At 37.8% G+C, this 24,350-nt stretch overlaps 1 pseudogene; it reads right to left on the bottom strand.

Annotated features, from left to right (window-relative positions):
• Positions 1-590: 590 nt before the first annotated feature.
• LOC147486780 (pentatricopeptide repeat-containing protein At1g08070, chloroplastic pseudogene) lies at positions 591-2,926 on the bottom strand (annotated as a pseudogene).
• Between the last annotated feature and the right edge of the window lie 21,424 nt (positions 2,927-24,350).

Here is a 24,350-nt window from a genome sequence, read left to right as displayed (position 1 = left end):
GTATCATTAAAAGTGGTTCCACATGAAGTGTTCAAAGGTGTTCGTTCCCCTTCAACATGTATACTCGGATCTTGATCTTTCTTTTTGTTTTTCAATATGATCACCTGATCCAAAATTTTGTAATGGAATGATCGTTACGCGTTTCTTTATTTATGTGCAAATAATATCAATTTATGTCGTCTAATTTGTCAATGTTATGAGAAGGTTTATGATCCTAAAAAATACTTGATACAAAAAGCATTTATATTTTGTTCTCAATAATATGAATAAGGTACAGTATAGTAGCATGCCAGCATCTGTTCTCTGACGTATACATAAAGTTGCACTGTAACTGAAATTGTGAAATGCTTGTGAAGTGTTTTCCCACATTGTTGATACAACTGCTTGCTGGAAATGCAACTTATATAAACAATTTGATCTTTGTGCAACAATAGCACTTAATTATGCATGCAAAAGTTTTAGTAAAAAGATACAGAAGCACTACAATACAGAGAAGGTTTAGCAATTGGTGAATATGTGATGTCTTCAGCTAGATGGGCCATCCACCAGTCCCTATGCAACAGCAGTCTTTACAGTAACACAATCCTTCTCTACCAGTAGTCTTTACAAGAACACCGTCCATCTCTGACATGGTGAAACCTTAGCTAGTCCCTAACAATAATATCTCGCTTGTAAACTTTGGAGATGAACTTTGTTGGTTCACGGCAATCACATCATACCGCAAGTTCTTCATTATACGAATTGGTGTTCCAGGTGCAGTGTTGATCAACCCAAATGCAATTGCTAACTTCTCGTTGTGCCTTGATACAGCCGCTTCTTTATCTTCCTCATCAGAAATGTCAAGTAAGACTTCTCCTATTTCTGGGACATACCAAGCAATCTTCAACTTGACTGTCATTTCATCTAAGAACGAATAAATCTACTCTGTTTGTGGATGGGAACGATCTCCAACGAGAAATTGATGGACCATTCCATTTAACTTAATGGAGGTGGAACCAGGGGTCTCCTTCACGCCTCATAATTCAACTTTCTCTCTAAGTACCTTTGCTTCGGTCCACCCCCCCGAGGCAGAGTACATGTTAGCCAGTAGGACATTATCAGGGGCAGCTCTGAGATTGTTGAGGCCCAAGGTGAATTCTTAAAAAGTGGCCTAAGTAATATGCTACAAAAGTATTTTAAATGCCTAATAAGCATCCAAAATTAATTAGTGTAGTTGGTTGCTATTCTAATTTCTCTGCAATTACCCCAGGTTTGACTCTCTTTATGAACATTTTTGTATCCAGATCATTTGATAATAGTAGACAAACTCCAGACCCAAACATTGAATGGGGGCATATTATTGGGCTTTGACTCGGGGCCCTAGGCGGCCGCCTAGTTGCCCTTGCCCAGAGCCGGCCCTAGACATTATAGCCTACATTACTAGGATCTAATTCACTGATTATTTTTCCAATTCTTACTCCCATTTCTATATCTCGATGGATTCGACAAGCTCCAAGTAATGCTCGCTCCCCATATTATAGCGTCTGGAGCTACAGGCATAGTCAGTATCATGTCTTCCGTTTCCTTCAAGAACCCAACATGACCCAGAAGATCCACCATGCAACCATAATGCTCTATTTTTGGCTCAAACCCAAAAGAGGTCTTCACTGATTTGAAATAATGTTTTCCCTCCTCAACCAATTTGTCATGGCTACAGGCATTTAAGAGAGAGATACAAATGTTATTTTGTTCGGAGCTATGTGTCATCGTCCTCATCCGTTCAAAGAGATCAATTGCTTCCTTAGACCGTCCATGCATAGCAAACCCACCAATCATGGCGTTCCAAGGCCAGAGTGCTTGCTTACAACTGTCTGGACTATTAAAAACTTTATATGCAAATTTTAGCCCTCCACACTTTACATAAATGTCAATCAGGCTAGCAAGCAATTGGCACTTCAATTTGATTCCTTCTCTGTCAATATACATATGAATCCACTTTCCTTGTTCTAATGTCTACAGATTAACGCATGCAGCAAGAGCACTAACAAGGGTAAACTCATTTGGAGAAAATACAACAAATCTAAAAAAAAAAACATTAGATCTTACCAAAGACAGTGTTGATTGGGTTCATAGCAACTTGATTCTTAGCAGCATCACCAACGACGAGGGTATTTTACATTGAGCTCCCAAAGAGTGCAATTATATGGTATTTAGCCCAGAATGATAGATAGCTATTGTTGATTTCAATTTTTGGTTTCGGTTTTGGTTTCGATTTTCAATTTTCTATGGGTTTGGATTTGAAGAAAATTAGAGAAAGGAATAGAAGAGAGAAAACCCTTCGTAAAAGGTGATTAGATATATTTGGGTGTTTTGATTTAAACGTGATCCAACGGTAGATATTTGGCTGTTTGATGGGCTGTCTCGATTTTGGCTATCTACCTATCCAGCTATATAGGGGGAGCAGGTTTTGTTTACCATACTTTTTATACTATACTTTATACCACACCCCCCTACAAACTCAGTTAACCACACCCCTTACAAACTGAGTTAAGGGCTATATATATATATATATATATATATATATATAATAGCAGTCTTTTTTGCTGTGCTATGAGAGTGTCCACGTAATCAAATTTTAAGTACCCTTTTTACTCCCGACAATTTAGGCATATCGTTTTGTTGACATGAAGAAACCAAAACAAAACCCAAAACCCTTTCTTTTCGATCACGGTCTCCGTACCAACTTAAAACTTTCCAAGTCTCCCACTCAAAATGGAGAAATCACGAGAAATCAGAAATCAGGAGGAGAGGGATTATAAAAAAAATGGAGAAAAAAACTGCATAGATGTCTCCCACTTAGAATGGAAACCGCCTAAAAAACCCACAGTTCCCAAAAAAAAAAAAAAACCCCCATGACTAAAACTAAAAACCTGTGAACTTGATCCATTTTGAAAGACTGGTACGTATCACGTTTAGCAGAGACTTAACCTCAGGTCATGGTTAGGACTTCGGAGTTGATACCAAATGAGTATGGAGGACCTTCTTGAATTGGTTGTCCAGGGGTTCTTGCTTAAACCCGACCAACCAACAATGAGGAAAATTTCGGTAAAATCTCAATCCCATTGACTTTTGACATGGAGAAATGAACTTTTTTTACTCAACTCATTTCAGTCCATTTTGTATCAACCTTCTCGGAAGACACGTGAAAAACAACCAGGGAATGAATGTGATTAAGAAAAAATAAAAACAATAACTCCCTACCATAAGGAGAACTGATCGAACTGATCGAGATGGATTAGAATTGGATTCGGGATGCACATATGCTGCTGCGTCATTATCCTGTCAAAAGAATTTGTTTGCGGCAGATTTAATTTAAGGTATGTGTGTGGTGTGAGCATTTAAAGTGGTAAATATGTTTCCCTATCTGAATTCAGAATCTTTGCCCAAAATCCTAATTCTGTCAAAGGGCCAAATCCTAATTATGATTTGTTATGTTTTTGGTTATGTTCCAATAATTGTTGTTCCCTTTTTTCCTTTTATCTTTTGAATAAGAATTAAACGGGTATCTTAATTTTGAGAATTGAATATGACAAGTAATGGTTTTGAGAATTCTGAATCTATAATCTCGAAAAATTTAGTTCGAACTTTGTGTAAGGGGTTTCGAGAATTCATGAATCTACAATATAGAGAACGTACAAAAGACACACATATACTTACATTGGGGCAAATACAAAAATCAACAAGATACAACCTATACAACATCATTGATCTGAGAGAGCTAGACTATTGCAATACAGAGTGTAGATTTTGACTTCCTGAAGTTCCACCTTGAGCTGCATGCCATGTATGTCTAAAAGAAACTTATTAAGATTTCCCTTTCATCTTTTTGATCCTACAGGCATTGGTATTTGTTGATGCTAATGCAATAAAGCAAAATAGCATGAAATTGGGTGCTGGAGAAGATTTGTATCTTGTTGTTATTTGGGATTCTCACTATGAGGCCATGGAATAGGGTCATTGACCCAATTGCCGATCGATTAGTTATAAAAGGCAATGGCGGTGACCGTTCGAACTCCGGGTTATTTGCTACTGCTACCATTCTTTATCAATTAAGTTTTTGGCTTTGAACTATTTAAATTACTATATCAAGCATGTACACTGGAATGAGAGTTTTGAGTTTTCACACTGTGACCTTGATAATAAGTTACATTGTACACCTTATCACTGAATACGGTTATCATACCCATGCAGTAAGTTCAGGAAGGCCATCCTACATTGTCCCTCAGAGCCATCACCCATAAGAACGCTTTGATATCTTCAAAAAGAATGAGAAATTTTTAGCATTGCAAAAATGTTGAAGTTGCAATGGAGATGTGGTTTGTATAGTTAATGAATGGCTGTATTTGTATTTTTAGTTTGTAGAGCCTAAAAGTCATAACTTTAATCTAGACCAACAATACTAGGTCTATCAATTGGTATTTCCCCGTGAAATTTTCATTATTATTATTATTTCTAATGTATTTATTTTGGGTTAACCGTTAGTTTGTGGCTGACGGAGTATTTTTCGACGAATTGAACGATGTATTGACAAGAGACCTTGCTGAAGATGGTGACTCCTATGCGTACTAAAATTGGATTACCTCGATATGGTGTCTTCTAAGATTGAAACTCTTTGGATTCAGTTAGGGCCTGATATATCTGCTGGTGCTTCTGGAACTGATGCATTATTGAATGGATTGGAGATATTTAAGCTCAGTCAAAGAGGGGATCTTTCTTATCCATCAAAGTCTTCAGGTTCGGGTGGAAATACATCAGGTGTGAAGGGTCGGGCTCTTTAGGTTGGAATTGGATCAGGGATTGCTTCCATTGCTCTTCTTGCATTTTTGTGTACTATGTTTTTCTGTTACTGTGGCCAAAGGGAAAAAATAGCTCCTGCCAAAAACAATCCACCTGGATGGTGCCCTTTTCACCTGGATGATCCCAAAAGCGATGAGGAAACCACCGATGAGCTTAAAGGTCGGTTCGACGTAGTAATTGTGCTTCTATATTATGCATTTGATGTTATGGATCATTATGACTATTTATGGACCGTTGGAACTATGTTTGGGAGTTGTATATCGATTAGCCATTTGATACGATTAAGAGGTATACTTCCATATTAAAAAAACTCCACATTTAATAGGAGGAAACAACCTTCTTTCTTATATTACCCCTAATCTTGCAGTCTACATTGCAAGCTTTACTCAATAATCCTTATCACCATGTTTTAACAAGTAATGAACTAATAGCTAATGCTCATATCCTTTGTCATTTCCTTCTTCACCATCACTTATTGGGCTTGGTCAAAGTGTTTTCCAATATATACATTAATGCTTAAGTATGAGCAGCTCTTAACATGTTACTTAAGTTTCATGTTTAATTTATGCATTCACAAGAAAGAGTATATAACACAATTATGCACTATGGAGAAGAAATATATAGTGTACTGTAGTTTACGTATCATTAGTATGATAACCGAGTTTGATCCACTACTTTTATCAGGTCACTGGTTGCTTATCTAACGCCTGTTCAATCCCAGTCATGGCAGCTTCTTTCTCCTATGAGGGTTTTATTGAAAATGGACAGAGATTTACGAATGTTATGTTGCATGTGCACCTAACCATGAGAATTGCCTTGAGATTTTTCAAGGTAAATATTATTGTTGCATTCAATTTTTTCTTTTTGTATTTTTTTCTATAATAATTGTCTCATTAAGTTGGATTTGATCTAAGCACCTTTTCATCAAACTCTTTATTTATTCTCCTTTCTTTTGTTATGTGGTTGTCGTATTGTATTTATATTGTGTTATAAAACCCAATATGTATTTCTTTCCATGGATATGAGTCTTTAATTAGACGTTTAAAAAGTGAAAAGACTATATACCTAAAATACGAAGGGAAGAAACCAATTATTATTTTCTTCTCGCCTGCTTTATTTAAACCCAAATTATAATCTCCCTAAATCAAAAGAAACTTTTCTTTATGATGCAATATACACTTGGGATTAAATGGAGATTGACGAGCTATGAAGGTGGAGATTTTTCATATATGAAAATGAGTTTATGATTAGTTGGAGGTAGGCCCTTCGAAAGTTTTAATTTTGTAGTTCAACTAAAGTGTTCCTCTATATCCATCTTCTTCTTCCCGTTCATCTATTATTTTTTATTTTTGTGGAATTACATGAATGTAACAGTACTTATGCTTTGGTGTCTGATATTTGCTTGGAGAACACTACTTAGAGTTTTGAACTCTCTAAATTAATGTAAAAGCAATCAAGGTTCCTTACTCACGACCTTCGTTTCGTAGAGTTTGAATAAGGATTCGAACTAACCTAAAGCTTAGAACAACTAAAAATTAGATGTTAGAATAAAGGGAAATTAAGGAGTAAGGATATAATATAAATGCTAGATTTTTACTTCCTACACAAACATTAATAAAAACATTAACAATGAAAACATGCTCTTAATACCGAAATAGAAATTTGAAAGAGAAGTTGGAGAGTTAATCCTCCTCATGTGAAACTATCATTAGTGTTGATTTGAAAAAGGTTTTGATTCTTCCTAGACTCATAGACAAGTCCCTAACGGAAAAATAGATTTGATCCCTAGCATGCATGGCTCACTAAAGAGCTCATACATGCTAGCAAGTGAAACCAAACAATGACTTATCTCTAAGCTCATTGCTTGATTCCTAACTAAACTCTACACCAACTACCATTTTGGGGTAGGATGTAGAGTTAGTTGTTCTTCCTAAACCTACCAAACCAACAACAATTGGTTTACCCTCACATGAGTTAGATTAACTCCCCAAAAGGGAAGTTAGCTCATGATCCTTGGGACAAGGACTTATGAACTAATAAAAACACAAAAGAGAAAGAGAAAGAGAAAGAAGAAAATCCACAACCAAACTCACTTCTATTATTTTCTAGAAGAATAAGTGTTCCTCCATTAAAACTATTACAAGCTTTTTAATAAAAACCAAAACTCCTTCTCATTTTCACTAAGGAACTAAAATAATGTCATGTGAGGAAAATAAGTCAAGGGAGTAATTGGAGTGTCCCCACATTTGTCTAATTTCTTCTCCATTTTGAGAGAAATCTCATTTCCTCCCCCGTGAATTATCAAACCACATTGATTCATTTTTATCTACCACATTAAAACAAAGTGACACCTTGCCTTTTTTTCACTATTAACACCTAATCTAATTTATTACAGGCAAGGTGTCAACTTTGCACCAATAATTTGTTATCTTTGTCTTGACATGCTCCATGATTGATGACTCTCATCAATCTTGTGGCCCCCAAGATAGTGGGTCCATATGCGATCAATGGCAGTCCGGTATTTTGGGCAGTTTTACAACTTCCCGCCTATGCGTAGAGTTCATCGCCCTGATTGTCTGAGCAGCTCTCTTGTCGCATTCGGAGTCCTGGTTCGAGAGGTAGGAGCTTTGGAAGTTTGATGCTTCTACGTGGATTTGGGAGAATTCATATATACGCCGTTCCTCGTGCTTTATTGCAGGTTTAACCAATATTTCCATGTTTACTGCAAATACCTGCAAAAGTATGAAAACATATTTATTTCATGATTATTAAACACATAATGAACCAAATTTATATGTCTCAATGGGGTTTCATAATACACTTTTGGGTGCTTATCACACTACCCCCAAACAGCACTTTGCTTGTCCTCAAGCAAAGAAGAGACACTAAAATAGATAAGTGGCCAAAAATGTGTAGTCCTAAACTAATTCTCGTTTCGCAGAGTGCGATTGCATTGACCATATGCAACAAGGCCTTAAACCACTAGGAATTCCCTAGTGGACGAGTTATAGCCTCGTGAGAGTTTTCCAGAAAAGATACTCACAAACTTTATTTATACTACAACGACTCAGTGACAGAAACTTGTCTCCTAAATTAATCTCAGATATCCATACATCTCCTTAGCAGGGAACGAGGATTTATTTCTTTGAAACTCAAGTTAATATGTATTCAATAATTAAAACATCTACATATGATTATTCATGCAGTGAACTTTTCATTGAAATATACTAGCAGGGTTGTTTCTGGATCCTTTGGAGAGCATACCTAAATGGGTTCTCACAGGTATGTGTTGAAACACAATTTCACTCAAAAATTTTCCACTCAGGTTTTGTTAACTCCAGTGTACAGTGGGCACACTTTTCCTTACATCTCAATGACAGTCAGAGGAGCCGATGTCGATCAATTACGTCTACTACTTATTATCACACCACCCTACTCCTAATTGAGCTAGAGGTCTTTATTAGGTATTGTGGGGCTTAGGTGATAGTGTACAAGAAAATGGAAATAGATAATCAAAATTTACGAGTATGAGAGAATAGGGTCTTCATATATTTATACTAGAGAAATCCTTTTTTCTTTTCCTTCTTCTAACTGAGTTTTTCCAACCTTGTTCTTAAGCCTCTGGATACTAAGGATTTTTTTTTTTTTTTTTTTTTTTTTTTTTTTTTTTATAAGGCTTAAGAACATGATTCTATTTTCCTTTTCTGAAGCAAGTAACTGACTTATATTTGGGACAAGTCTTTCTCTTTATTCTTTCCACATTTCATCCTATTTCTCATACTCATCACTTAGGTAGGTTCTTTTATTTGGTTTAATAGATGGGTAAGGAATTTTTGTGGTGAAAGTGAAAGGTTTGATGAAAGGTTCAGTGGAGTGACTAGCGGTAATATTTGTAACAGGTAAGAATTTTTAGCTATGTCGATCCAAAGAAGGCCTAAATTCTCGCCTAGGGTTCGGGTGGTGATCAAGTAAGTAGATGTATAATTTCCTCTAATCGGAAAAACTACTCATCTGTGTCATCACACACAAATCACTCATATCAAGGCTTTTGGTTAGATTCTCATAGGATTTATAGTTTAAGTAACTAACCGTTGGTTTCAGAAACTTACTGCTATGTACAATCAATGATACTCAGTACATGAATATTCATGAAAAGATGTATAAACTATTGCGTACATATTATCTAAAATTTCTTAAAAACAAATCCTAATTCGGATACTAATGTGAGATTTCTAGACAATTTTCATCATTGAAAAGGAAACAAGACTTTGTCACTAAGTACAATTATTAATATGAAAATAAAAACTATATATAGGCTACAAGATGCCTAATTTTTTGCTTCTGGTATAAAGCACCCCAAAACGAGAATGATGCTTAGTCCTCGAAGGATCAATAATTAAAGAGAGAAAGTACACGAGAACCGTGGAGCAAAATTAGGGCTAGATTCTTTGGAACAGAGGTTGGAGATCATAATATATTATTCGAAAGAACAAGAAAATGTTCAATAGCACACTAAACATAGCACCACGATATAATAAACCACAAAGATATCTAAACATGAAAAACAATAGCACACCAAACAAAAGGTTTAGCTAGATATATGTACAATGGCAAACTCAAGTTTACCATCCAGCAGGACGTGAAGGTCTGGCGTCCTCTTTAAGGAAATGCATTTCCTTAGCATCACGCCAATAGATAATAGTCTGCCAAATTTCTGCCCATTCTTTGTCTCCGGATTCCCTCAAATTGGTCTTCATCTTTTCGTCCTTTGGGTAACATCGAACATGCCTCGGTATTATCGGGGGACGCTTCCATTAATGAAACCTTAATGGCGAATGATTCTGTTTCTTTGGGCACATGGAATCCACCTTGACCCAGTCATGAAAAGTAGCTGCAAACTGTGGGAAATGTGTCTTCATGATTCGGCAAGCGGTGACTGGTAAAAGTATATACTTATCCTGAAAAGTGCGAGCTCGTTTCAGGCTGGAGACAACACAACCTAAAATGTTAAATAAAGCATGACCGAAGCTAGTGCTTTGAATGAATATGACGCTGACCTCATTGGCGGTAGAAATGCCAATCTCCCATAATGTTCAGAGTACAAATAACATTGCAGTCCCCATGTTCATGGTCATGCTTGCTAATGGAATGGTGATGTTGCGCCATGGTACATGGCCATCTCCTCTCGTTTGATCTCAAGACCATCACCATAAAGAGTCGCTTGAAATGCTTGCCACTTTGAAAAAAGCGGTAAGAATTATGATAGATGTAATGCCAAGATCTGGCGAGGTTCATGATATGGAAGGTCCAAAGTTAGAGCAAGTTGTTGTTCGAAAAAAGATATGAGGTGTGTCACCAACTTTCGGATTGTGAATCCGTCTAAGTAGAAACCATGCGCATGGTTGAATGCTGGTGTGTCATCCATATTAGCATAAAAGTATGCAGCCAAACTAGGAGAATAAGTTTGGTCGGGTTGAAGAATTAGGGAAGACCACCCAATGTTTGTGATGTAATCATGGAAGAGATGGCCATAGGCATTGGAATCCATCATAGATTGAAAGGATTGCTTTCGGGGAATGAGTTTGGGAGGTACCATGGATGATGAAGATGCAATGTTTGATGAAGATGCCATAGTGGATGAAGTAAAGAAATGGGTAACGATATCGGGCGGGCTGAATGGAAAAATGAGTATGTAAGAAAATAGACCCTCCTCAAAGCACATGTTAAAATTATATTAGTCACAACGAAATGATGACAATCCTACTAAGCATTTCATACAAAATAAAACAAAAGATAAGATAAAATACATAGTATGACGGAAAACGTAATAACATATATGATTATATACTTATTGACGTTAGTAATATCATGGATTACGATATTGATCTAGGAGATGCATATTTTGCACCGCCAATTTGTTTTAGGTCATCTATTTGTTGGCGAACTGCATCTGAATGTCCCCTTGGTCGGGCAGAGAGTACAGTTTGATTTTCCATTAGGAGAGCATGATTTTGCAAGAATTGAGAATGATTTTCCAAGATCTCTTCCGTTTCAACATCATGCGTTGCTTGACGATCTTGGAAATCTGAAGAGTTATGATGATGATATTCTCGACGAGCGTGTAGTTCCCTCAAAACCGATGAAGAAGTTTAATGCCTTCCATGGGATTACTAATATTGACATGGCATTTTAGATCAAATAAATGGTCGAGAATTGGAGCTTGAGGTGTTACGCTCATCTATCGAGCATCGGGGGTCCAAAACCAACGGAGTAGTCTGTTTGAAGTACCTTTATATATGCTCTTTGAAGGGGTGTCTACGGAGATATTATTGGATAACCCAACGCGATCATAATCTGCGTAACCAAAGTGGGTAGAAGCTGGCGACCTTCTTGTTTTCTTGGTGATTACGTTCGGAGGTGTTGGATCGAGAGAAAAAACCATCTCTTTGAGTTTGCAAAATCCAAAGTAGGTGAAGTTGAGGCTTTGTGACTTCAGTTTGGTGTGATGTACCTACCACATTATGTCCCAACCGGTGGAGCACAACACGTTGATTCTGTTTCAAAAGCGTTGAAGAACCATGTGATGTGTATGTTCGACGTCGCCATGAGATCGGTAGCTCGCAGTAAAGTTTTTCTTGAGAATCGAATGATGACTCTTGAACAAAGGGACTCTGGGTTTTATTGGGATTTGAAGTATGTGGGAGATCATTTCCTTATTCAATTCAATCGTGTCCATAGGCATTGAAGTAGAATTTTCCATCTTCATAACCGCTAAATTGGTAGAACATCAAAACCAATTCGGGAATAACTAGCTCTTTGAATGATATAGAAGAGCGTCCATCCTCGGCGATGATGATTTGAGTGTCAAAATAAGGAGAAAACCGGCCTTCTTTGAAAGTTTTAGGTAGTCTTTCTCTACCGTTATTTTTTCTTGGTTGAGCCATTCTTTGAGGAAGGATAGTGAAAATTGTATGAATAAGAATGGCTTAAAAAAGAAGAGATTTATAGGCAATCTATGAGGCTATACCAATCTGGAGTCCAAGTGTATTTAATGACCCATGTGATTATGAACAGCATCATAGGGGATCCACAGTAAGTCTTTGTCATGTCAGATATCCAAATACAATTAATGAGATGGTTTAATGTTTAGAAAATACGGAGGAAAGTTTCACAGGGTAGTTAGACTTACACGTAATTTCAGAAATGATGATCATAACTCAGTAATAGAATATGGATAGAATAATCGAGCTGCATGTGTGACAAGTGTTATGTGTACCTTGTAGCATGCTCGATTTTCTCTGAACACTATGTGTATCCATTAATTATTTCGGTGAGTTCTGGATGGCCTTTCTTTGTTATGGTTTGTTTATTTATTTCCTTATTATTATTTTTTTTTTTTATTTTTTTTTTTTTATTTATATATATATTTTTTTTTTTTTTAATTTTTTTTTTTTATATATATATATATATATATATATATATATATATATATATATATATATATTTATTAGAGAGGAAAAGACAACTAATATACACAACTAATTAATCTGGAACTTCTCCATTTAATAATCGTAACCCGCATACAAATGTGTGAGAATTATTTAACACACCATACTACTATACAAAATGAAAAACAGAAAAAGGGAGGGTTACATAGATCTAGATGTTACGGATCAAGTTATGCATGAGTGACAAGAGAATAATGATAAAAACTTGTTATCACGATTAATGTGATAGCCCATTGGCGTTGCTCCTTTTCCCATCGCTCTAGTTTATTCATTATTGTCAAGAAATTGAAAATTTGTGAAGAAGAAGTTGTGAAGATTGAGAGAAGGGAATGAGTGAAAGAGGAAAGGAGAGTTGTATTTATAACTTGGTTTTCGACCGTTGGGCATGTGACCGTTTGGATCGATCCGTTGGGTTCGACCGTTGGGCTTGTGAGAGTAGGCCCAATGAATCAAGGAGCAAACTCATATTTTTGAAAGTACTATATTAAGCATAACATAAATAATTTCTCATTTAAACCGTCACGGAGATACAAAATTATGAGAAATCAACCGATATATAATAATTTAGCACTAAAAATAAAAATGCAATGCATTAGGGAAATAAATGACATAGTCATTTTTAAACCAAAGAAAAATAAGCTAGTGGGAATCCTCGGGTTAGCGAGGAAGATGAACCGGGTTTCTCGTCTTGACCCACGACGAACTTAATTTGAGTTATTTGATCAAGGGAATGTGGCCTATGATCAGCAAGCCCGATCTTGGAATTCTGGCGATTAGCCATCATCATTCTCACCGGAATTGGCCTTGGCGATTTCTCATTTCTTCTTTGGAATTCATTACGGGAAGTAATCATCTCTTCTGGCGAAGAAACATCTGCGATACTAGAATTCATGTTCCTCAAGGCATCCATAGGAGTATTGATTTAGCATGGTATCTTCATTAAAAGCGATCGGTGGTGAAGGAGGGGGAGGAGGCGTTATCATGCTCAATGTCATCTCTAGCTACTGGGTCCCAATGGTCTAAAAACACAAGTCTCAAAATTCCAAAATTCTCGAAAGACCTTGTTTCAATGAAAGGAGTAGCGATTTGGAACCCTAAGTTAAGCATGTTTGAGTAACAAATCTGACAAGAGGGTGACCTATTTGACGATGCGTCGTAAGAATATGGCCCGGAGTGGACCATCACAGAAAGTGTGCTTCCTCCTGTAGGATCCACAGCAGGTGCAAGAAAGTCTTGTTCACGTCGGGCGTCTTTGAAGTTCAATGGCGTTGTGCGCCAACCATTAGTGGCGGCTAATTGGTTACGTCGGCGAATCTTTGGTACACGCTTGATTCGAGCGTGTTGTACTCCCCTCGAGAAGCGTGTCAAACATCAAATCCCTCGTGGTCGGATACTCGACAATAACAAGGTCGGGCTATCGAGTTAATCGGAATCTGCGCGGTATTCGAAATCAACTCGGCGTGAGTTCACGTTCCATCCCATCCGCCCGTAATCAAAATTCGTCACCCGGAAACCTCCATTATTATAAAATTTCAACACCAATTCTTGAATATTGGCTGGGATTCGATGCAATAGATATTCCCTCTCTACTTTCAATTTCTCATCAAAAATGGGTGAAACATCCGGAATTATAGAGATTTGTGAAATTTCTCGGCCCGTAATTCGTCTTCGTGCTGCCATAAGCGTAAAGTATAATTTAAATTTTGATGGTGAAAATAGCAAGAGGAGGTGGAGGAGGTGGTCTTTGGAGGAAGGGGTTGAGGTTGGTGGAGTTTGGCCGCGTCTTGTGGTCGATTCAACTTCTGGTATGCAGCGTATGCCAGCGAGTGGATGGTGAGGGGACCAAGATCCGTTTTTGTGGAAGAAGAAGTGGGGGGGGTGGGCGTGGGCCCCCTTGGCGTGGGCTTTTATACCGGATCTTGGGTTTTGGGTCGGGTCAAAATTTTGGCCCAAGTACAAATGAATTACAGAAATTCCTCTTATGTCGAAAAGTTACGAAATTTCAAGCGTGGAAATTGATTCGTTTCAACTCCGAATTTAAGCGGATGAGATATCGAAGCGATCGATTATTAAAATGCCATCCACTAGAATATGAAAAATCACATTCAAACATCAATTTTTTTTTATTATTATTATTATTATTATTATTTTTTAACAATCTTTGGTTTTATTTATTTATCCTTTATATACAAATGTACAAGTCGAGAAAAAGCGTGTCAACAACACCGGAAATCCAAATAAAACAACACATCACAAACAACTTAACTTTCAGGCAACTTTCATGTCGGCTCGGGGTGAACCCAATCTAGCAGATCAGTAGCTTATCCTTTATGTTTTGGGGGCCTAGGGTTTAGGGCGGGTACCATCCTTGACCAATTGTGCAATGGTCTAATAATAATATTACCCTTAGTACATATGGTATAGCCTCAAAGGCCCGCCAAAACAGTCACATAGAAAACTGAGCGGGGTTGGTGCAGGGGAATCCATTGCCGTCTGAACTATGAAATGTCGATGGTGCATATCGACTCTCTTTGGGCACCATCTTTGGGTGCTAATAAAACAAAGCGTGTATATACATGTTGAGTCTTTTAACGTCGGATCCTCAAGACGAAAGTGAGTCTTTTAACGTCGGATCCTCAAGAGGCGAATGTGAGTCTTTTAACGTCGGATCCTCATAGCGAATGTGAGTCTTTTAACGTCCGATTCTCCAAGGCGAATCCCAACACAATGGGAACGGCGGGACTGACGGCGAAGTTTATCTGTTGCTGGTGTCGGACAATAAATATACCTTATACCGGCTCATCTCGGATAAAAGATCAAGACACAGACGAGAAAGGAGTTTGGCCGGTTCATACACCACCCCATCCTTTTTTTTCGTTGCTTTTCGAGCAAAAGTACTCTGACCATTACCAATTCGAGATGGGTGAGATTTGGACAAAATGATGAGTTGGAGTTAGCGAGGAAGAGAATAGAAAGGGAGGAGAAAGGAGTTGAAATTTTTGGTACCCATTGTTTTCCTAGAGGCGCGTTTGCTTTCGATTATCGAAGACATTTATACTTCGTTCACGAAGTAGAGTTTTCGTGGACTAAGGTTCAGCTTGCAACCACACACTCTAGGAATTTTAGAAAAGAAAATAAAGGGGCCGGCTACCCTAATGGCATACTTTTCTGTTTAAATACATGAAAAGAAGTACACCGGCGAATCTATTAGTGCGGTGTAAAGGCTGGATCATTGAAAAGAGTCTCTTCGACATCACGGAGAGCAACTCATGATAATAATTTTTAAGGCGTTGGCCATTTACTTGGAATTACCATCATTTACGTTTTCCACGAGATAGCCCCATAAGGGGTGGCCAGAGACAACGATGAAAGGACGGACCATCGAGTTTTAATTTTCCGGAAAAATGTGTAATCTTGAGTTGTACATCAAAACTTTTTGACCGACTTTGAACTCTTTTCGCAATATGTGCTTGTCATGCACTCTTTTCATGTTGGCTTTATAGGATTTGAGAGATCATAGGCATCACTCGAATTTCCTCAAGCTCGTTTAACTCCGCAATTTTCTTTTTCTTTTGCCATGTTAGTGTTATAATTGAGGCTTTTGATGGCCCATAGAGACGGTGCTCAAGTTCAACCGGCCGGATGACAAGGTTTTCCAAAAGCGAGGCGTCTGGAGACATCCACATAGGTGTCTTAAAAGTTATTCTGTATGCCCACAAGGCATCGGATAATCGTAGAACCAGTCTTTTCTAGATGGATTGTGAGTTTTTCAAAATGGATTTTATTTCTCGATTAGAGACTTTCTTGACCTTTGGTTTGAGGATGATCGGAGTTGCCATTTTGTCGTGACTCCATATTTCTTTACTAATGATTCAAAAATTTTATTGCAGAAATGTTTTCCCCGTCACTAATTATAGCTTTTTGGAACACCAAATCGAGAAAATATTTTCTTTTACAAACAAAGCGACCGATTTTATGATCGTTAATACGACATGCCAATGCCTCAATCCATTTTGACACATAGTCAACTGCTACAAGTATGTATAGGAAGCCATGAGAATTTGGAAATGGACCCATGAAGTCGATGCCCCATACATCAAAGATTTCCACAATTAGAATGGGATTTAAAGGGCATCATATTACGTTGAGTAATCGCGACCTAAGCTGGCGGCGGCGATTGCATGCTTTGCAATGCTCATGTGCATCTCTAAACAGTGTTGGCCAATAAAAACCACATTGTAGAACCTTGGCGCGGATTTTTCTTACCACTAAAATGACCACCACAAGATTGTTCATGGCGGAAGGATAACACATCGTTGTGTTCGGTCGGGAATGCAAATGGCGGATAGTTAATTGCGAACAATACTTGAAAAGGTAGGGATCATCGAAATAGAATTTCACGGTGGATAAAAACTTTTTCGGTCATTCTGAGACCAAGATAAAGGAACTTCCTCGGTAACTAAGTAATTTACTATGTCGGCATACCAAGGGGACGAAAAAATAGAGTACAAGTGTTCATCACGGAAAGAAAGGAATCCGCGGATAGGTTGATATCGGTATCAACATCAGCGACAAGTCTTGATAAATGGTGCGCAACCACATTTTCGCTACCTTTTATCTCTAATTTGAGAGTAAACTCTTGCAAAAGGAGAATCCATCGGATCAACCTTTGTTTTGCATCTTTTTAAGCTAATAGATAGCGAAGTGCGCGGTCAAGATAGACAATAGTTGGAGAACCCACTAGGTATGGACGAAACTTATCTAGCGATATACAACGGCGAGAAACTCTTTCTCGGTGGTGGTATAGTTACGTTGAGCTTCATTAAAGGGTTTTACTCAAGATAGTAAATGACAACCGGCTTATCTTCGGCGTTGCCCTGATACAGCTCCTCCTATAGCATAATTAAGCTCCGTCACACATTAATTCAAAAGGTTTAGACCAATCGGTGGTTGAATTATGGGGCCGGTAGTTAATGCGGTTTTAATACCTCAAAGGCTTGTTTGCAACTGAAACTGAAATAAAAATGGCATCTTTAGCGAGGAGATTGGTTAAAGGTCTAGCAACCTTTGAGAAATCTTGAATAAATCTCCTATAGAAACCCTCGTGTCCTAAGAATGCGTGAATGTCTCGAACTATTTTGGTATAGGAAGTGAAGCAATTTTTTCTATCTTAGCTTTGTCGAAGCGATTAGATCCTTTGAAGCGATATGTCCTAAAACTATTCCTTTAGTAACCATGAAATGACATTTTTCCCAATTAAGAACAAAGGTTTTTTTCTCTTCTGGCGTGTAAAGACCTTTTCAAGATTTGATAGGCGACTATCGAAAGAATCTCCATAAATTGAGAAGTCATCCATGAATACTTCCATAAACCGTTCAACCATATCTTTGAAAATATGAAGCATGCACGGCGTTGAAAAGTGCGGGTGCATTGCAAAGGCCAAAAGGCATTTGTCTATATGCAAATGTACCAAATGGGCAATTGAGCGTTGTCTTTTTGATGTGTGAGGTCTATGACTATCGAAAATAACTTTGAATAACCATGAAAGCGGTAATAGGCATGGCCGGCTAAGCGTTTGAGCATCGATCGATGAATGGAAGTGGAAAATGATCCTACAGTGGCGGCATTAAGTTTCGCGATAGTTGATGCATATTACGCCATTTCTTGGGATATGGCGGAAATGCATTCATCTTTATCATTTTGCAACTGTAATGCGATTTCTTTTGGAACTACGTGTATGCGGGACTCACCCAAACACTATCAAAAATAGGAATTAAATAATACCATCTAGTAATTTTAACATCTCTCTTCCGGACCACATCTTTCATGGTAGGGTTTAGGCGGCCGTAGTTCCATAGCGGCGTCTAGCATTTTTCTTCAGTGTATCGATGGGTGCACACATTAGGTTGATGCCTTTAATGTCATCGGGGATCATCTGATAGCGAGCGATGTTGTTGAATGACATTAATTAAAGCGAAAAGAGCTTCACGATCGTCGGTTAATTGTGAAGAAATAATAGCGGGTGGCGACCATGACATCAAGGCATGCGTATTTTAATTCAAAGGAAGTGGTTTTTAATTAGGGGGTGGGTGGGTATTAAAGATTCTTGAGGAAGGTCATCATACATATAGTAAACAGATTGATGATCATCAAGTTACTAGACATCCTTTGTTGAAGGGTCAAATAATGATGCGACTCTAATAACTCATTTTGCTTCTTGTGTATAATCATCGTCCTCAAACTCGGAGATAAAGCTAAAGGAAAGAAATTGGTACACTTCATGCCGGGGAAAAGAGTTTGTAAAATACTCTTGCGGAATCTTTATCAAAGCCTTATGACCTCGCGCATCGATGTCGGGCTCACGGAAGTTGTTTCATCAGCTTGAACACATTCACCTCGAATTGATTTCCGGAAGGACATGGTCATGGAACCATCTCGACGGTTAATAAGAGCATTAAGCGGTGGCGAGAACGGACTGACCTAAGATGATTGGAATGGAATCACATACAATACGTATCCAAAATAACAAAGTCTACGGGATAGAAGAAATCTTGGACTTTTACAGGGCGTTTTCCACAATTCCTTTTGGATACTTTATGGAGCGATCTGCTAATTGTAGAGTCATGGTGGTAGGTTTAAGTTCATGAAGACCTAGTTGTTTAAAATAAATAATATGGAAGTGAGTTCACCCTTTAGCTCCCAGATACAGTAGATGATGTAGTGTATTTGTCACCTAAGGTGCATGGAACCGTTAGTTACCGGGGTCCTTGTATTTTACTATACCATTGTGTTCGGTAATGGAAGCTGTTGATGAGAGCGGCTTGTTGAGAGCGTTAGTTCTTCTTTTGTAGTGCACATATCTTTCAGAAATTTTGCATGTTTTGGTAATAATTTTAAAGGTGAGAAAAGGTAAGTTTATTGTTAAATTTTGAAAAGTCGAATTCGAATTTAAGCAAAATTGTCATCCGAGGTTTATTCTTTGCCAAGCGTGCGAAGAAAGCGGTGCCTTAGAATTTGGAATTTGCAAAAGGGTCTACTTGCTTGTTTTCTACACCGAGGAGGTGTTGACTCTGTTGAATCACGGGGAATCTTCCGTAGGTTCATTCTTAGAAATAGATTCCTTGGAACCCTCTGTTCTTTTGGTTGATCATCGGCATCACGTATCGATTGCCGGCCGGTTTGCGAATCGTATTAAGTCGTGATTGCATGGACCTTTCACCTTGGGTGGGGTGCTTATACCCGGGGGCATTGAAAGTTGAGTTCAAAGTACGTGTTTCTTTGGTTTAGGGTTTGGGCTGCTTGAGGAAACCGCGCCCAACGACTCTTTTTCTTGCGTAATTGCTGAAGTGATTGTTGGATAGGCGTTAAAATTTGAAATTTGTTGGTTCGAACTCTCTAAATTAATGTAAAAGCAATCAAGGTTCCTTACTACCCATCTTCGCTTCGTAGAGTTTGAATAAGGATTCAACTAACCTAAAGCTTAGAACAACTAAAAATTAGATGTTACAATAAAGGGAAATTAAGGAGTAAGGATATAATATAAATGCTAGATTTTTCCTTCCTACACAAACATTAATAAAAACATTAACAATGAAAACATGCACTTAATAACTAAAATAGAAATTTGAAAGAGAAATTGAGAGTTAATCCTCCTCATGTGAAACTATCATTAGTGTTGATTTGAAAAGGTTTTGATTCTTCCTAGACTCATAGACAAGTCCCTAACGGAAAAATAGATTTGATCCCTAGCATGCATGGCTCACTAAAGAGCTCATACATGCTAGCAAGTGAAACCAAACAATGACTTATCTCTAAGCTCATTGCTTGATTTCTAACTAAACTCTACACCAACTACCATTTTGGGGTAGGATGTAGAGTTAGTTGTTCTTCCTAAACCTACCAAACCAACAACAATTGGTTTACCCCTCACACGAAGTTAGATTAACTCCCCAAAAGGGAAGTTAGCTCATGATCCTTGGGACAAGGACTTATGAACTAATAAAAACACAAAAGAGAAAGAGAAAGAGAAAGAAGAAAATCCACAACCAAACTCACTTCTATTATTTTCTAGAAGAATAAGTGTTCCTCCATTAAAACTATTACAAGCTTTTTAATAAAAACCAAAACTCCTTCTCATTTTCAAAAAGGAACTAAAATAATGTCATGTGAGGAAAATAAGTCAAGGGAGTAATTGGAGTGTCCCCACATTTGTCTAATTTCTTCTCCATTTGAGAGAAATCTCATTTCCTCCCACGTGAATTATCAAACCACATTGATTCATTTTTATCTACCACATTAAAACAAAGTGACACCTTGCCTTTTTTTTCACTATTAACACCTAATCTAATTTATTACATGCAAGGTGTCAACTTTGCACCAATAATTTGTTATCTTTGTCTTGACATGCTCCATGATTGATGACTCATCCAATCTTGTGGCCCCAAGATAGTGGGTCCATGTGCAGTCCAATGGCAGTCCGTATATTTTCAGCTTTTACAACTTCCCGCCTTATGCAGAGTTCATCGCCTGATTGTCCGAGCAGCTCTCTCTTGTCGATTCGAGTCCCCGGTTCGAGAGGTAGGAGCTTTGGAAGTTTGATGCTTCTAATGCGGATTTGGGAGAATTCATATATACGCCCTCCTGCTTTATCATTGCAGTTTAACCAATATTTCCATGTTTATCGCAAATACCGCAAAAGTATGAAAACATATTTATTTCATGATTATTAAACACATAATGAACCAAATTTATATGTCTCAATGGGGTTTCATAATACACTTTTGGGTGCTTATCACACTACCCCCAAAACAAAGACTTTGCTTGTCCTCGCAAAGAAGAGACACTAAAATAGATAAGTGGCCAAAATGTGTAGTCCTAAACTAATTCTCAAGCTCAAGCAGAGCGATTGCATCAATTATGCAACAAGGCTTTTTAAACCACTAGGAATTCCCTAGTGGACGAAGTTATAGCCTCGTGAGAGTTTTCCGAAAAGATACTCACAAACTTTATTTATACTACAACGACTCGAAGGATGAAACTTGTCTCCTAAATTAATCTCGTGATATCCATACATCTCCTTAGCAGGAACGAGGATTTATTTCTTTGAAACTCGCTAATATGTATTCAATAATTAAAACATCTACATATGATTATTCATGCAAAGAACTTTTCATTGAAATATACTAGCGTGGTTGTTTCGATCCTTTGGAGAGCATACCTAAATGGGTTCTCACAGTGCATGTGTTTGAAACACATATTCACTCAAAAATTTTCCACTCGTGTTTTGTTAACTCCAAAGGTGGTGGGCACACTTTTCCTTACATCTCAATGATACCGAGGAGCCGATGTCGATCAATTACGCCTACTACTTATTATCACACCACCCTACTCCTAATCGAGCTAGAGGTCTTTATTAGGTATCAGGGGCTTAGGTGATAGTGTACAAGAAAATGGAAATAGATAATCAAAATTTACGAAAGTATGAGAGAATAGGGTCTTCATATATTTATACTAGAGAAATCCTTTTTCCTTTCCTTCTTCTAACCGAAGTTTTTCCAACCTTGTTCTTAAGCCTCCTGATACTAAGGATTTTTTTTTATTTTTATATATAAGGCTTAAAGAACATGATTCTATTTTCCTTTTTTCAAGCAAGTAACCCGACTTATATTTGGGACAAGTCTTTCTCTTTATTCTTTCCACATTTCATCCTATTTCTCATACTCATCACTTAGGGTAGGTTCTTTTATTTGGTTTAATAGATGGGTAAGGAATTTTTGTGGTGAAAGTGAAAGGTTTGATGAAAGGTTCAATGGAGTGACTAGCGGTAATATTTGTAACAGGTAAGAATTTTTAGCTATGTCGATCCAAAGAAGGCCTAAATTCTCGCTTGTGGTTCTGGTGATCAAGTAAGTAGATGTATAATTTCCTCTAATCGAAAACTACTCATCCGCGGTCATCACACACAAATCACTCATATCAAGGCTTTTGGTTAGATTCTCATAGATTTATAGTTTAAGTAACTAACCGCTGGTTCCGTAAAACTTACCGCTATGTACAATCAATGATACCAAGCATACGAATATTCATGAAAAGATGTATAAACTATTACTGCATACGATTATCTAAAATTTCTTAAAACAAATCCTAATTCGATACTAATGTGAGATTTCTAGACAATTTTCATCATTGAAAAGGAAACAAGACTTTGTCACTAAGTACAATTATTAATATGAAAATAAAAAACTATATATAGGCTACAAGATGCCTAATTTTTGCTATAGGTTTAAAGCACCCCCAAACGTAATGATGCTTAGTCCTCAAGGATCAATAATTAAAGAGAGAAAGTACTGAGAACCGCGGAGCAAAATTAGGGCTAGATTGCCGAACGCAGAGGTTGAGATCATAATATATTATTCAGAAGAACAAGAAAATGTTCAATAGCACACTAAACATAGCACACCCATATAATAAACCACAAAGATACCTAAACATGAAAACAATAGCACACCAAACAAAAGGTTTAGCTAGATATATGTACAATGGCAAACTCAAGTTTACCATCCAAAGAGAGATGAAGGTCCAAGGCCCTCTTTAAGGAAATGCATTTCCTTAGCATCACGCCAATAGATAATAGTCCGCCAAATTTCTGCCCATTCTTTGTCCCCGATTCCCCAAATTGGTCTTCATCTTTTCGCCCTTTGGGTAACATCGAACATGCCTCGTATCGAAACGCCCATTGACGAAACCTTAATGAGCTTAATGATTCGCTTTTGTCGGGCACATGGAATCCACCTTTGACCCACCATGAAAAGTAGCCGCAAACCGGGGAAATGTGTCTTCATGATTCGCAAGCGGTGATCGGTAAAAGTATATACTTATCCCCGAAAAGTGCGAGCTCGCTTTCAGCCGAGACAACACAACCTAAAATGTTAAATAAAGCATGACCCGAAAGCTAGTGCAATCTAAATACGACGCAGCGCCCTCATTGGCGTAGAAAAATGCCAATCTCCCATAATGTTCGTGAGTACAAATAACATTGCAGTCCCCATGTTCATGGTCATGCTTGCTAATGGAATGGTGATGTCAGCGCCATGGTACATGGCCATCTCCTTCTCGCTTGATCTCAAGACCATCACCATAAGAGTCGCCAAATGCTTGCCACCGAAAAGAACGGTAAGAATTATGATAGATGTAATGCCAAGATGCAAAGAAGTTCATGATATGGAAGGTCCAAAGTTAGAGCAAGTTGTTGTTCAAAAAGATACGAGGTGTGTCACCAACTCGATTGTGAACCGCCTAAGTAGAAACCATGCGATGGTTGAATGCTGGTGTGTCATCCATATTAGCATAAAAGTATGCAGCCAAACTAGGAGAATAAGTTTGGTCGTTGAAGAATTAGGGAAGACCACCCAATGTTTGTGATGTAATCATGGAAGAGATGGCCATAGGCATTGGAATCCATCATAGATTGAAAGGATTGCTCGTGAATGAGTTTGGGAGGTACCATGGATGATGAAGATGCAATGTTTGATGAAGATGCCATAGTGGATGAAGTAAAGAAACGGGTAACGATATCGGGCGCCGAATGGAAAAAATGAGTATGTAAGAAAATAGACCCTCCCAGTAGCACATGTTAAAATTATATTAGTCACAACGAAATGATGACAATCCTACTAAGCATTTCATACAAAATAAAACAAAAAGATAAGATAAAAATACATAGTATGACGGAAAAACGTAAATAACATATATGATTATATACTTATTGACTTAGTAATATCATGGATTCTCGATATTGATCTAGGAGATGCATATTTTGCACCGCATCGCTTAGGTCATCTATTTGTTGGCCGAAATGCATCCGAATGTCCCCTTTACCGGGCAGAGAGTACTTTTGATTTTCCATTAGAGAGCATGATTTTGCAAGAATTGAGAATGATTTTCCAAGATCTCTTCCCTCGCTCAACATCATGCTGCTTGACGATCTTGGAAATCCCAAGAGTTGTG

This window comes from Coptis chinensis, chromosome 7 (genome assembly GCF_015680905.1).
Source record: "Coptis chinensis isolate HL-2020 chromosome 7, ASM1568090v1, whole genome shotgun sequence".
Lineage (NCBI taxonomy): Eukaryota > Viridiplantae > Streptophyta > Magnoliopsida > Ranunculales > Ranunculaceae > Coptis > Coptis chinensis.
The sequence above is the reverse complement of the archived record's forward strand: the minus strand, read 5'-3'. Positions and strand labels throughout refer to the sequence as shown.